This window comes from Ceratotherium simum, chromosome 30 (assembly GCF_057802395.1).
Source record: "Ceratotherium simum simum isolate JZ-2026a chromosome 30, ASM5780239v1, whole genome shotgun sequence".
NCBI lineage: Eukaryota > Metazoa > Chordata > Mammalia > Perissodactyla > Rhinocerotidae > Ceratotherium > Ceratotherium simum.
The window spans coordinates 11,148,154-11,163,831 of NC_141929.1; the positions used below are offsets into that span (position 1 = coordinate 11,148,154).

General features: G+C 43.8%; 1 protein-coding gene and 1 pseudogene across 1 annotated transcript in view; both read right to left on the reverse strand.

Moving 5' to 3' along the window:
* Positions 1-15,678, reverse strand: part of VAT1L (vesicle amine transport 1 like) — a 147,735-nt gene that overhangs the window by 20,378 nt on the left and 111,679 nt on the right. The window lies entirely within an intron of this gene.
* Positions 10,048-10,740, reverse strand: LOC101401691 (large ribosomal subunit protein uL6 pseudogene; annotated as a pseudogene).

Sequence of the window (15,678 nt, forward strand, 5' to 3'; positions counted from 1 at the left end):
CCCATAACAAAGAGTTTTGTAGAAGGTGGAGAGGTGGGTGGCAATTCACCCACACTAATAGGAAACTGACGTCATATCCTCACCAAGTAGTGTAGGAGATGTTTGTAGAATATTTAAAAGGTCTTTAAAACACTTGCAAAGTCTTTAAAATTCTCTGACCTAGTAACTCCACTTTTGAGAATATATCCTAGGGAAATAATCCTACATCTGGAATAATAATAAGAAAAAGAAGTTTATATCCAAAATGTTTGCTGCAGCTATAACAATAAAAATGAAAGATAACCTAGATGTCCAGGAACTGGTGACAGTGGAGTAAACTCTGATTTACCCATTTGTTGGAATATTATGTGGCCAGGACAGTTTAAAATATTTTTGAGTCTACAGAGAAAAAAAGCAGTGTGCAAAATTTTTTACACAATGTGATTATAATTTCTAAAAAAAGTCACACCCCCAAACAAACGAAAAGCAAAACAAACCCCCAAGTACACAAAAAGAAAATGTTGGAAGAAAAAAAACAACAAAATATACACAAGGGTTATTGTTGGGTGATGGGAACATAGATTTTTTTCTTCCTTTATTTTTTCTTTCTTTGAAGGGGCATATTTTTAAATGTCTCCATTGAGTATGTTATTTTTTCTATTGGAAGAAAATAATTTAAAAAAAAAGGTTCTACAATCTGGAATCAGCCATGTTTCCAAGTGAATGAGCCAAAAGTTTACAGAGGACAGGTACCACAAGCCACTTAATACACTTTTTGGGGGCTTTTCTATTGTCAAAGCAAGTCCAGGCATCGAGGGAGCTACAAAACCAAATGATACGGCACTCCGCCCCTATGGATTTGACAGACTAGGTCTATTAGCTTCTGGATGGTTCCGTAATTGAGCACTCCAAACGGACTTTGACTCAGCCCAGATAATCTGTGTGAACACACAGCAGAGAGGTCTGTGGACAACACAGAATCTATAATTAGCCTCATCATTTTTCTTTATGTGGGATTCCATGCAGGTTTTAAAGAAATTATCCTATGGATGAAGAAAGCCTGGGAGAGTGTTCAGTTTCTCTCTGTGTGTGTGCAGGTGGAATGATGAGAAATCTGCCCGCATGAAGGTCCCATCTGCCTGGATTGTTTTTCTTTGCCACTGCTCATCAGTCTGCAGAGTCTTGGCACAAAGAAGAGGCAGGTACACACGCCTCCCAGCCACCCACAGCCGTTTAAGAAACTGAAATAGATCTGGAATAATAGTGTGAATGAAAATAGCTATTTGAGCTCTGATTACTGTAGGCAATATAATAGTAATAGTAATGATGATGATGGTTACATATTTACAACATGCAGTAACCGGCTCACTGGTTTACAGGCATCATCTCCCTTAATCTTCACATCAACTTTGTCCACGGCAGGTGCATTATTTCTACTTTACAGATGAGGAAACTGAGAATCCTAGAACTTAATATGCTCAAAGTCACATAGCGGAAAAAGGGGAAGAGCTAGGATTTAAAGATGGGAACTAGGGAGACTTAAAATCTGTTTTATCACAATCATTTAGTCATTTAGGGCTTCTAACACATCTGACAAGTGTGGGGCATCACTGCAGTTTTTAAGGAAGAGAAAAGTGAAGCTAAGAGAGGTTGAGTAATTTTCCCAACATCACACAGCTGGAAGCCAGCATAGCTGGGATTCAAACCCAACTTGTGGGGGCCAGCCCCATGGCTTAGCGGTTAAGTGCGCGCGCTCTGCTACTGGTGGCCTGGGTTCAGATCCCGGGCGCGCACCGACGCACCGCCTCTCCGGCCATGCTGAGGCTGCGTCCCACATACAGCAACTAGAAGGATGTGCAGCTATGACATACAACTATCTACTGGGGCTTTGCGGGGGGGGGGGGGGACGATAAATAAATAAAATCTTTTTAAAAAAAAGTAAATTTGTAAGTCCAATTTATTAAAAAAACAAAACAAAACAAAAAAAAAACCAACTTGTGTACATGTGTCTCTAACACCTGCTTCCTTCCCCCTCCTACACCACAGGAACCTTGTCACCTAAGTGTGGCAAAGAATGTCAGGCAAAAATTGCATTTCTAACACTTAACAATGGACGCAGTACAGGGCAGATGCTGAAAAAGATTTGTTTAAAGGATGAGTAAATGACATATAAACGCTGAGAAACTCTAAGCAAGAGTTTCAAGGTGCCTCCATCCATCCCAAACATAATAATCAACCACCCAAAAAATATATATATCTTTGAACCATTATCGAAGGACTGCCACACGTTATGTACCAGGGCGTCCATCCATACCTTACGACTGCAGAGGTACAAATACCTTATCATCTGAGTGATTGGTTTTGCTCTTCCAGAAACTGAGTGCTGCTCTCTTGGGGCCGCCTTGCTGGGAGGTGTCTTTGAATGTCACAAGAAAGGCAGTCACCAGGACAAACTACAGTGGGATCTACTGTGGGGAGATGAAGGAAGCGCCCTTGCAGTCCCAAGAAGATGGTCCCTAACTCTGCCTGGGGAGTGGGAGATTTAGTTACAATCCCTGGAGGCTATGCTCTTCCTTCTCAGATGGGAACTCGAGGGATTTCTCTAGTATTCCGGTAGAATCAAACATCTTCCAGAGTGAACCAGCTCACTAACTCCTTAGAGTGGGGTCTTTCAGCCTTGGCACATTCTGGACTGGATAATTCTTTGTTGTGGGAGGCTGTCTTGTGTATTGTGGGATGTTTAGTACCATTCTTGGCCTCTACTTGCTAGATGCCAGTAGTATCCCTCAGTTGTGAGAACTAAAAATGCTTCCAGACACTGCCAACTGTCCCCTGGAGGACAAAACCACTCCCAGTTGAGAACCACTGCCTTAGGGAAATGGGAGAAATTAGAACTGGGAGGCTGGAGGGGAGCCAGGTCCATGGCCACATGGCAGGTAAGCAAGCACAGGTGGAGACAGGGCTCTGAAGCTACAGCATCTTAAACAGTGCTCCTTTGCCCTGATTCTGCAGTCGTGGGAGGTAAACAGGGATGGCGATCCCAACAGCATCCTAAAAGCTGCCATTTGCTCTGTGTGAGCCCTATGGTCCTAGGAACATTATTGCTCTTGGAGGTTAAATGACTTGCCTGAAGCCACACAGCTAGTGAGTGGCAGGTCTCTGAATCCAACCCGCTGTGTTTCACTGTCCACATGTAAGTGACCCTGGGGCCTCCCTTAACTTGATCCTCCTAAGTTGGGAGAGTCACTCATTGGAGCAGGGGAGAGAGAGGGCTGTGGGGTGCAAGACTCCTGTTCCCCCAAAGAATCATTTCCCCTTCCAAGATTTCACACGATCACCGCTACAGTTACCACTCTGACCTGTGGAGGATGCTGTTGTCCTTCCCTGTCTGGCCCAAATGTGGCCATTGTAATTTTTTACTTAATTATCAACTGAGTTGAGAATTGGTTATAACATGTAAATAAGACTTAACTAAAGGCTTGAATATAACCTACTCATCATCTTCAGATTAAGACTGTGACATCTCTTATCCTGCATCATCATCATATGATTATCATCACATCCTGCAGGGAGAGAGAATAAAGAATACTAAGGAGGAAATTAGGGGTGAGAGGTAAAGTGACTTGCCTAAGGACACACAGCTAACAAGTGACAAAGCTTGGGTTAAAATCCAAGTTTTTTGGCTTGAAAAGCCTGCCTCTTTCCACTGTTGGGGACTGAAGTCGATGTGCAGGCTTACAGTCCAGACGGGTTGACCTAAAGACTTACAGGCAAGCACTGGTCATTCTCTCATGAGCAACAGCACGAAGGAGGGAGAGACAACCGGGTCTAGTTGTCAGAACACCTACGGTGGAGTTCTCGCTTCTACACCCCCAAGGAATTTTGACCTTTTGTTACCTCACTTTCCTGCCTTCAGGTTTTCATCTGAAACAGGATGGGGCCAGGGGTGTCTATCCGAACCCTAGTTGCAGGTGTTTGAGAACCTCTGGCCTGTATATCTCATGGCTCATTTTTAGGAGCCAATGAGAACTTGCTTGCTGCTTCGTCTGTGGGGTTCTAGCACCTTCATCCTCTCTGCCTCCAGAACTGAGAGAGCCACAGCGACCTTTCTAGAAATGACTGCATTTGAGGCTTGGCCAAGCCACCAGGGGTGCAGCCACCTGCTATAGTGTTACACACCAGTTTGCAGAGACCCTGGCCTCAGACCACGTACTCCCCCTCTCTGCAGCCTCAAGACCGTCCTCACTTCTGAGAGCTTGTCTCTGAGACAGAGCAGCTGGGTGAATGACAGAAACACCAACCCAACCAATATTGGTCCATCTGATCCATCCATTCAGCAAACATCTCCAGGGGTATGCCACCTCCTCCCTGGCCTTAAGAGCTCATTGTTGGGGAACAGGGAGGGCCAAACAGATCAATACACCAGCATGCAGAGCAGTGGGGGTTCCTTGGGAGGATGAAGTAAGCACTGTTGACATCCCAAGAAGATGGTCCCTAACTCTGCGTGTGGAGTGTAAGGTTTAGTTACAATCCCCAGGGGCCACACTACTCCTCCTCATGATGGAAATCTGAGGAGTCCTTCTAGTACTCCAGTACAAATATACCTTCCAGAGTGATCCAGCTCAAGAAATCCTGGGAATAGCTTTGTCACTGGGAGTCCTGGAGCCATTGCCCTGGAAGGTCAGCCTTCATGAGGTCAAGTGACCTCCGTTACTGCCCTTCTGCTCTATACCTTGACACAGAAGATTAAGCCTGAATTCAGTGTGGCGGGTTTGTGCTGGGCTCTGGGACAGAGCAAGTGCAGTGGAGACATAGTGGGCACCGGAGCTTTAAGCCCCGCCTTGTCACTTATAAGCTGGGTGACCTTCAACAGGTCACTCAACCTCTCAGAGCCTCAGTTTTCTCCTCTGTAAAGTGGCATAACAATGCCTACCTCATGGAATGGCTGTGAGGATGAAATGAGATAAGGGGGTGAAGCCACGAGCACAGAGCAGGCGTATAGCAGGAACTCAATAAATAACAGGTCCTCTCCTCCTCTTTACCCTGTTGGAGCAGGACATTCAGTGTCATGGCCAGGGTGAAAGTGACCTTCAACAGCAGGGAGATGATTGGGGCTTTCTGGGAGCAGAATAAGGACCTTATGAAGACCTGGTGGATAAAATGTTTTTGTTTCATTTTTTTCATTGAGTGCTACATGGGGCTTGGGGCAGAATGTGTGTTTCAGAGAGATAAGGCTGGATGGGCAAGATGGGCAGGGCTTTAAGTGCCACAGAGTGTTTCAGGCCTCAGGCAGTAGAAGAAAGGGAGCTGTACTCCGTATGCCGGGGGCGTGATGCATCTGAAGGGATGCATGAGGATGGCACACTGAGTGGAGTGATGGCTGCTCCAGTGGGGGAGTAGAGTGCCCGTGTGGACTCAGACCTGGGTTCAAACCCCAACTCTATCACTTATCAGCTGTATGACCTTGGGCATGTCCTGTAACCTCTCTGCTCTAAAGTTACTTATCTGCAAAGTGGTGATAGTCATTATCAGCAACTGTAGCTTTGGGGGCTTGCACGAGATGGCATATGAGAGTGCCTTGCATGGTGCCTTCCACATAATCCAAAAGCTACTTTAAGTGGTGGTTGAATCCAAGGGTGTGCTGGAGCTCCTACTGGTTCGTGAAAGCTGACTGTGTGTTTCTCTTCCCATTTCTGAATTCAGTGATGTCATGTTGGTTGCTTGAAATTAGCCATAGTGGGAATATTTGCACCATGGAAATTGGCAACTGCTACAAATCAGCATATGGCGGCATATCACTGTTTCAATCTAAACCTGTTTGATCTAGACTAATGGGAGCAGGAGATCCCAAAGGTAGAGAGTAACTGTTAATGCAACCAAGCTGCCTCCAGGCCTTTCTGCCCCCAGAGGGCCCAACAAGCAGACCCCACCAGAGGCTGGGTCTCATCTTCTGAAGATTCCCAACTGCAAGTGACTTTTGCTTCATCCAGGTACCTCCTAAGTACAAGTAGCATATTTAGTAACATGTTTAAAAGAAAACTCTGTGCTACTTTCGTAAATGGAAACAAATCAGTATTTTTGCCCTGAAAAGTTAAACATAATAAGCAAAATAAAATGAAACAATTTTATTACATTCTAGCTTGATACCATTGCCTGCCTGAAGACTCAACCCTGAGGCCTGCTCCCTCTTTGTTAAAAAGGGGGAGAAACAAGAATTCTAGAGGCGTTAAAGCATGTTAGCACCCCACAGAGACTTTACTCTTGACATAATCAGGAGGATCAAGAGAGAAATGCAGGGCCGGCCCTGTGGCTTAGCGGTTAAGTTAGCGCGCTCCGCTGCTGACGGCCTAGGTTCAGATCCCGGGCGCGCACCGACGCACCGCTTCTCCGGCCATGCTGAGGCCGCGTCCCATATACAGCAACTAGAAGGATGTGCAACTATGACATACAACTATCTACTGGGGATTTGGGGGAAAAAAAAAAAAAAGGAGGAGGATTGGCAATAGATGTTAGCTCAGAGCCGGTCTTCCTCAGCAAAAAAAGAGAAGGATTGGCATGGATGTTAGCTCAGGGCTGATCTTCCTCACAAAAAAAAAAAAGAGAGAGAGAGAAATGCAAAGGAAATACCTTTCCCACCAGGTGATTCAATGTGGGGCTATACCATGTTCATGCCTACCCCACATCATCACACATGAGACTAGAGGTTTCTTTGGGGAAACACTATATTAGATGATGCTAGAAGATTTGAAGGCAGAAAGAAAATCATTATTATTATTTTTTAATAAAGCATGGATGTATCATTGAGCTGAATGCAAATTCATATTAATTTGTAAACCAAAGTCAGTGTTGTGTTGGACCGAGCTTGTACTAGCTCATGAGAATCGATGGTTAAATTTTCAGGAATTTTGCCAGTCAATGGACAGCACATTGGTAGCTTGATTTTGGCCATGATGGAAATCTTTATGCCATGGAAATTGGCAAAGGCTACAAATCAGAGCTTCCCACACCCCCAAGATCCGATTGTTAAAACACTCAGTAGCATGCCACTAGCTAAAGCTTTCCATGCCACTTTGAGCTTGTTTAAAACTCTTCAGGCTATAGCCTTAGATGCCTGGGGATGTCATTCCCTTTCTCCTGCCTTGGAGAATTTGTGTGGAAAAACTGGAGATGCACTGAGTAATGTCCTTAAGCCTGATGACCTCATTTCCATTATTGCATCTTAAAGAAGAGTGATGGAAACCACTGCTGAGAAATTGGCTGTAATTGATTACTGTATATAAAGCACACTGACAATCCTTCCTTCCAGCCCACACTCTTTAATGAGCTGTTTTAGTGCTGGCTCTGCTAAATGTTTGGAATTTATAATGCTCCGGAAGCTCATCAATTTCTGAGGGTATAATGACTATTAGGAAAAAACAACAACAACAACAAAACAGATATAAGATAATAAATTGAGAGCAGGAATTTTGTACCCTTTGTATCACCTCATGTCAATACTGTCTGTTTTATTCCAAGCCTTTCTGTGTATCTTTTTGGTCCAGAATCTCAAATGCTTTGGTCTTTACTTACCCAGGAAAAGAGAGGGACCACACCCAGATGACCTGGTATAGAGGAAAGGGTGGGGCTTTGGAATTAAGTTTCTGGGTGGCTATATCTGGCACGCAAGTGTTACCATTGGTGTGATAGTAAATGTGTAACAACACATTTGTTTTGTGTAGGGGGGAGGGGGGAGCCCTGATTTGTAACACTTGCTGATTTCTTGATGCAACTACTCCCACTGCACCTGATTTTAAGCTACAAGGTAATGCCACTGAAGCACAGCTGGAAAGAGATGCAGAACAACGGGCTCTCAGGAGCTGGTGCACACTGGCTCCAGCACACCACTGAATGCTGCTCAAACAAATCTCCAGTCCTTCCAATGTTTCAGAGAACTGGTAAGTGCTCAGTCCTACAGACAGGTGTAGACAGGTACTTTCCCAGATTTAGCTTGGAGAGGTGGTGACAAATTCCAGCCAGCAATGGAAGGGTTACCCCACTGTCCTCTGTGGGTGGAGCCTGTAGGAACCACAAGGGGGCAGGAAAGCACTCTCAGGGGAGGAAGCAGCTAGAACTTGGAATCCAGGATCTGAGCAGTCTTGGTGGGTACAGGTGGCAGAGGTCTGAAGCTTCCTTCCAGGAATGGGGAAAGGATCCAGGGACACATCTGAGCCAACTTGCCCCTTTTCTCTCATCCCCTCACTCATGTTCCCACTTCATCTTCCTCCATTTTTTCTTAGCATCCATCACCTTCTAATATAAAGTGAAAAACAATGTACTTATTCATTATGTTTATTGCTTATTATTTCCTTCCCCCACTCATCCACCACCACACAGTAGAATGTAAGCTCTAGGGATGTTTTTTTTGTCAGTTTTATTTACAGGAGTAGCTCAAGTGCCTAAAACAAAGCCTGGCAAATTGATGGAATTCAATAAACATCTATTGAATCAGGATCCAGTAGGCAAGCGAGAGAGACACAAGACAGCAGCTTAGAGTAGGGGTTCCCAACTTGCAGTGAGCATTAGAGTCACTAGGGGAGCATATTAAAATGGAAGACCTGGGACCCATCTCCAATAACTTCTGATTCACAGGGTCAGAGGTGGGGCTCAAGAATTGGCCCCAAGTGGTCCACACTCTGAGAAACTCAGTCTCTGTAGTCAGAGGGAGTAAGCAACAACAGTTACTGCTCATCAGAGGAAGGGTGCTGCCCTTCGTGCTCTTAGAATCACCCTCCCAGGCGGTGGCAGGAGGCTGAGTGGATCTGCCAGAGGGTGCCCAGGCAGGGAGACATGAGGCAACCTGTGCTCCTCACTCTGGGTGGGTTCAGACCCACTTCAATTATCGGTGGCTTTTCTAGTGCCTGACACCAGCATCAAATAGACTTGGTAGTGAAATAAGTGACCATCCTACTTGTCCAGAGCAATGCTTCTTATTGTTGGAATTGCACATCTTCCCAACTCCTAAACCTTCAATGACTTAGCATCTTCCTTCAGAAGACTATGGTTCTAACTCAAGTCTTTGCACACGTTCCCTTAGGTAGTTGTTAACTCTCTTTAAACCTCTGGCTTAGCAGCCTCTTTTGAATCCTCACCTAGTAGAGGCATCACTGTTGGCTTAATGTTCAGCTTGTCTCTCCCTTCATGTAATTCTAGTAATCCAACTCGCCTGTCAGACAGGTCTTTCTCCTGGTCTCAGGGCTTGGCTCCTTCTCTTCAGTGTTGGCTCTTACATGAAGGTGAGAGGCACATGCAATGTGGTAGAAAGAGCTGCCTGCGTGGTGATTTGAGAAGATTCAGGCTCTATTACTGAACTTAGTAGCCCTAGGCAAGTCATGAAGCCACTCTGAGCCTCAGTTTCTTCATCTCTAAAATGGGATACACATTGCTCCAGAGGGTTTTAGTGAGAAGGAAATATGGCTACAGAAGTACAGTGGTTCTTTAAGCTTAAGTCTCAGTATATTAAGATAACCAGGAATGTCCATGGGTTTGGAAGCTCCCACTGTACCCCTCAGGTCTTTCCCAATCAGCCCAGGGAATTTGTCAGGAAAGTCATCAGGGCTTTGATCTCCCTACAGCTTATCATGCCTCCCACTGTCTTCCTACCTGCTCTGCCCTCACCCAGCCATATGTCACCGATCCTTGGAAGAGAAAAATCAGGGAGTGTCAATAAGAGAGGAAGGCAGGATGCTCTGGAGAATGAAATGAATGTTTCTTAGGCATCTATGATGTTTTAGACAGTGCCGGGCACTTCAGATTTATCATCGCATCAGAATTCTCAACAGCCCTGCAAACGGGAGTTATTACTCCAATTTGATGGGGAAAAACTAAAGCCCAGAGGGGTTAGACATCTCGTCCATGGTCACACAGGTGGTTCACGCCAGTGATGGGCTTCAAACTCCGGTCAGCTTAAGTTTACAGGCAGTACTGATATTATTGAGCACTCTGTCTCCCGTAATGGCTGTGGATGCAAACCAGGAAGTCTGAACCTCTCTCCACATTTCTCACTTCCCGTTCTTTTTTTTTTTTCCCAAATCAGTACATAGCTTTTATTGCGTCCTTAAAATATCACAAATAAGTCTGAGGAATCATCCGGCATCTTGCTGTTTCTGTAGCTGGACAACTTAGATCTTATTCATCAGGCTGCTGAACTGTTCCTTTTTTAGAAACATAGATACCATCCAAAAATTTTCTGATATCCTTGTTTTTAACTGTTGTGGCTTGCTGAATCAAAGCAGCTGAATTCGATACAAGTTCAATGTCGTTTCCTTCAAGAACTAACTCATCTTTCTGGGCTTGAGATACTGAACAAGCAACGCCCGGCCTCATCCGAACCCTGTGGATGTATTTTTCACCCAAGAAATTTCGGATTTCAACAAGAGAACCATTCTCCTGAATAACGACGTCGATGGGGAAGTGAGCATACACAGACCTCATCTTGTAACGGAAGCCCAGTGTAACGCCCTTGATCATGTTCTGCACATGACTACGGATTGTGCGAACAGTAGCCAGTTCCTTTCTATTTCCCCACCATTTGTCAACTCGGAGCCTCTTCTTTTTCTTTCCAAGGAGACTGAGTTCTACATTGATGTGATTGAAGTCCCTCTGCAGGGTTCCTCTGGGGCCCTTCACAATAACTGTGCGTTCCTTGAGGGTGATGTCGACATTTTCCGGAATGTCGACAGTCTGATTGCTGAGAATGGTCTTCATTCTCGCAGTAGATGTGGCAAAAAGAGCTCACTTCCCATTCTGACCTTCATCCTCTCTCTGTCTCTGCTTCTTTCTCTGTCTCTCTGTCTCTCTCTGAGGTTTGGGGTAAGGGTAGGATTTTCTCGTAAACATCATTGAATGGTCAGTGGAGGAAGTAGTGGGTACAAAGTTCTTTCTGACTGGAAGGGGTTAAAAAAAGTCCTGGTGCCCCAAAAAGGCTTTTCCCCTCTGATTTTTCAAAGAGTTGTAATTCTGTAGTGTTACCTGCATTGCCAATTTACAGTCATGTGTCACTTAACGATGGGGTGTGTTCTGAGAAATGTGTTGTTAGGTTGTTTCATCGTTGTGTGAATATCATAGAGCGTACTTACACAAACCTGGATGGCACAGCCTACTACACACCTAGGCTGTATGGTACTAATCTTATGGGACCACTGTCGTATATACAGTCTGTTGTTGACTGAAATGTTATTATTCGGAGCATGACTGTATTTCATTATCTGTAACAAGCAGTGATGACATTTCTTAATTGCACTCCATTAAAATCTCAATTATCATTAGAAATATATCAGATTAGATGAAGAGATATCTCATACAACTAAAAAGAAATTTCACTCTTGAAATCAAACTTTTATTATTTTTTTCAGAGATGCCACACACTCTGTGGATCATTTTGCTGGTTTCAGTTGAAAGTTAGAACCAAGTGGAATAAACTACATTTGTTAGGGCAGAAGTAGGAGAAAAAAGACCCGCCCGAAGAACTGTTCTGTGGGACCATAAAGGATCATAAGGCATTTTTCTCTCCACTCAGGGTCCCTTTTAGAGGTTACCAGAGAGGCGGGTCCATTAAGCTGCCATGAAATTGTTGCCCAGCCTGCAGAGTTGGTCCACGAGACCTGGCCCTCTTCTTACTCATCCTTACACCTCCATCATCTGATGCAGGACCTGCCATAAATTGACACATCCTGCTTGGCTTCGAAACTCTAAGATGCCAGACAATTAAGCACTCTTCCATTTTAGGGTTGAGCAATAAACCCATCTTGTCTCCCTCTGTCCTCTTGACTGTAATTCCCAGTTCTCTGTAGTGGTCACTGTTTAGTGTTTTAGTTTTCAAAGAAGCATTCCACATACCACTGTATTAGTTTCCTCTTGCTGTTGCAACCAATTACCACAAACTTAGTGGCTTAAAATGACACAGATTTATTATCTTACAGTTCTGAAGGTCAGAAGTCCAAAACGACTTTCACTGGGTTAAAATCAGGGTGTCAGCAGGGCCGTGTTCCTCCTGGGAGAATTCCTCTAGGGGAGAATCTGTTTCTTTGGGTTCTGCCTGCTTTCCTTGGCTCACGGCTCCTTCCTGCATCTTCAAAGCCAGCAGCATCTTCAAATCTCCCTCTGAATCTGACCCTCCTGCCTCCCTCTTATAAGGACCCTTGTGATTACAATGGGCCCACCTGGTTAATCCAGGAAAACCTCCCATCTCAAGATCCTTAATGGAATCGCATCTACAAAGTCCCTTTTGTCAGGTAAAATAACACATTTACAGGTTCCAGGGATTAGAATGTGGACATGTTTGGGGGCTGTTAGTCTACCTGCTACAACCACTATCCATTTGGTTTTTCAGGCCAAAAATCTGGGAGTTTTTCTTGATTTTCTTCTTCCCCTCAATCTTGACATCCATCCAACCTACCAAAAAGTCTGGTTGGCTCAACATCCAAAATATATTCTGAATTTGACCACTTTTCGCCTCCTCTTTTTAACCGCTGTAATCCTGGCTACCATCATCTTTTGTCTGAATGACTTCAGTAGCCCCCTAATTATTCTCCCTACTTCTACTCTTATTCTGCTTTCCTCAGAACAGTCTATTCTGCATAAAGGAACCAGAGGACCTTTGAAAACAAGAAAATCAGACCACCTCAATCCATTGCTCAGAGAACTCCAATGGCTTCCTTCCATCATAGAAAATTCTTAGGTTCCTACTGTGCCTCCCACCCCACACTGTGAACCACCCGCTCGCTTCTCTGATCTCATCTACTCTTCCTTCCCGTCTTAGTCCTTTTGCACTGCTATAACAAAAATACCATAGAATGGGTGGCTTATAAACAACAGAAATTCATTTCTCACAGTTCTGGAGGCTGGAAAGTCCAAGATCATGGTGCTGGCAGACTTGGTGTCTGAGGAGAGCACATTTCCTCGTTCACAGACACTTTTTGATGTGTCATCATATGGTGGAAGGTGCAAGGGAGCTTTTTAAGGCCTCTTTAAAAGGGCACTAATCTCATTCACGTGGGCTCCATCCTCATGACCAAATCACCTCCCAAAGGACCCACCTTCCATCACCTTGGGAGTTAGGTTCCAACATATGAATTTTTGGGGGACAAAAACACTCAGACCATAGCACTCCCTCACTCCCCTACTCCAGCCATATCTGCCTTATTGCTATTTTTTCAAATGTGTCCAGTCCTTTCCCACCTCAGGGCCTTTGCATGTGCTGTTCCCCCTTCCTCCTGCTCTGCTTGAGTCTGCTTCCTCACTTCCCCAGGTTCCTATCCATAAATTACTTCTTCAGGCTTTCAACTCCCCTATCTAGAATAGCTGCCCTCCTTGTCCCTCCTCAGTCCATCTCTTTAGCTTGTTTTATTTTTCTTCCTATAATTTTAATTAACTGAAATTATTTGGTTATTTTCTGTTTATTATTTTATCCCAATACAAATTAATGTTCTATGAGGGCACTGTCTGCAGAATCCCCCACATCCTGAACAGTGAATGGTACATGTAAGTGTTTAATAGATATTTGAAGGAATGAGTGGATTTCTGATTTAATCAGTCCTCACAATAGCCCTGTAAGGTAAATACAGTTTTTGGAGTCAGGCAGATATGGGTTTGATTCTGGCTTTGTCATTTATTAGCTGAAGGACCTTGGGCAAGTTACTTAACCATTCTGAGCTTCAGTTTCCCCAACTGAAAACAGGAACTAAGATATACTGCAGGTTTACTATAAGTGCAAATGAGATAGAGTAATGAAACTGCAAAATGTGATACCTGAAGTATTCTATGACATTAATTTCCTTTTCTTCTCTTGGCCACTGAAGTTATCAAGAACTTAGAGGCTTGAGGTAGAGACACTGGTGCTGCACATATCTGGTTCTCCTCTCCTTCCTGGACACTCTAGAAAACTACATTTCCCAGCCTCCTCGCAGTTAGGTGGGATCATGTGACCAGTTTTAGCCAATGAGATTTGTGTGGGAGAATATTCCCCAAGTCCTTGGAATCCCACCACATTGTCCCTCTGTGTAGTGTTCCAGCATGCTTGAGTCCTAATATTCATTCTCTTGTGTGCTATCTCAGCACTCCTGGTGAAGAAAGACCCGTTTTGTTTTTTCCCTTTGGATTTCTGTGAATTCATGGAGGCAAACAAGAATGCAGGTTTGTGGGCAGAGCAGAGAGAAAGAGAAGCCTGAGGGTGCTGTGGCTGGCATAAATAATGAGTGGTGATATCTCAGAGATTGCTTCATTGGTAGGAGGTGGCATTCTTTTTCCCAGACACTCTCTGTTTCTATTGTGGGTTCTAAATGGTGAAGCACTGTCCTGTTCTTCCCCCAAATTTGAACTACTGCATCGCTAGGATTTGACAATCTGATGGCAGAGACAGTTATATGTTGTAAAGAAGTTAGTTTCCCAAACTGTGTTCCATGGAATGCTACTGCCTCGGGAAATTTTATTAAGTGAGCTACAAAGAAAAGAGTTTTCATAGTCAAATAAGTGCAGTATATAAGTATATATAAAGCATATAAGTAATAAGGAAAATGCAGTATACTCTATCAACAAGAAGTCCTGCAGGAGAGAAACCTGTTGAATTTTGTTTAATCATTTAAGCATTTCTTAAACTTACTTTATTTCAAGCTTATATGATGCATTTCCTGCATTTCCTCTTCCCATCTTGTGACAAAAGAATAAGAATCCAAATACTACGTTGCACGAAATGCCCAGGTACGGACGAATGAATGAAAACCCAAGGCACATAATAAATGATTACTCTCTTAGTGGCAAAACAGGCAAAACATCACAGTCAAGATACTTTTTTTTTTACATTAGATTAAAAGTTTTCTTATCAAAAATAGCAAGTTAAAGTCCACATAGCTGCTTAGGTGTAGAATTTGGGTTTTCCCCCCTAATGTTGTGAACGTAAATATATTACTGCTACTATGTGCCAGCATTCACTAAGGCTAAGATATTTCTTTCAGCTGTGTGGTTTTCATATCTCTTGGGGGTTTTTAAGCTATTACCACATATCCAGACTTCATGATTTCCAGCTAGGTTTCCACTATACAACACTCTGCATTTACATGTATAAGTTTTTTCCCTCTATGAAATCACTTCATAAAAAGTATGATGAAAAGTACTATTTTGCACAAAGTTTACGAAATTGGGATATGTCTCATATAACTGGTGAATTTTGCACACCAGAAAATATAGTACTTGACCCTAAACCCCTCTCTCCCCTTCCCTGGTCTACATTTTAACATCTCCCAGACCTTACTCTTCCGTGGAACGTATGTTGCAAAATCTGATGTAAAAGTTAATTCTATGTAGGCTGTTACTGTTCGTTTCCCAGAGGTAAAATGTGTGATCTTGGCAGAGTTATTTCCTCTCTCTGGGCCTCAGGTTCCTTATTTATGAAAAAAAGAGCTACTGAAATAGTTGGAGCTCAGAAACTTTTACTTCCAACATTCTGTCATTTTGGGTGTGTCGATGTTGTTTTGTATGAAGCTAATCTGCTTAATGCTCACTCACCCCCTTCAATAGAAGAATATTCTTATGAGGCAATAATTCTGATCTGGGAGGCAATCTAATAAAAGGATTAAGCCTTGGCCTCAGTTTGAATTGCAATTCACCACGGATTGGCTGTGTGTTCCTGAACAAGTGACCATTTTTTTAGCGTCGTCTGTAAAATGG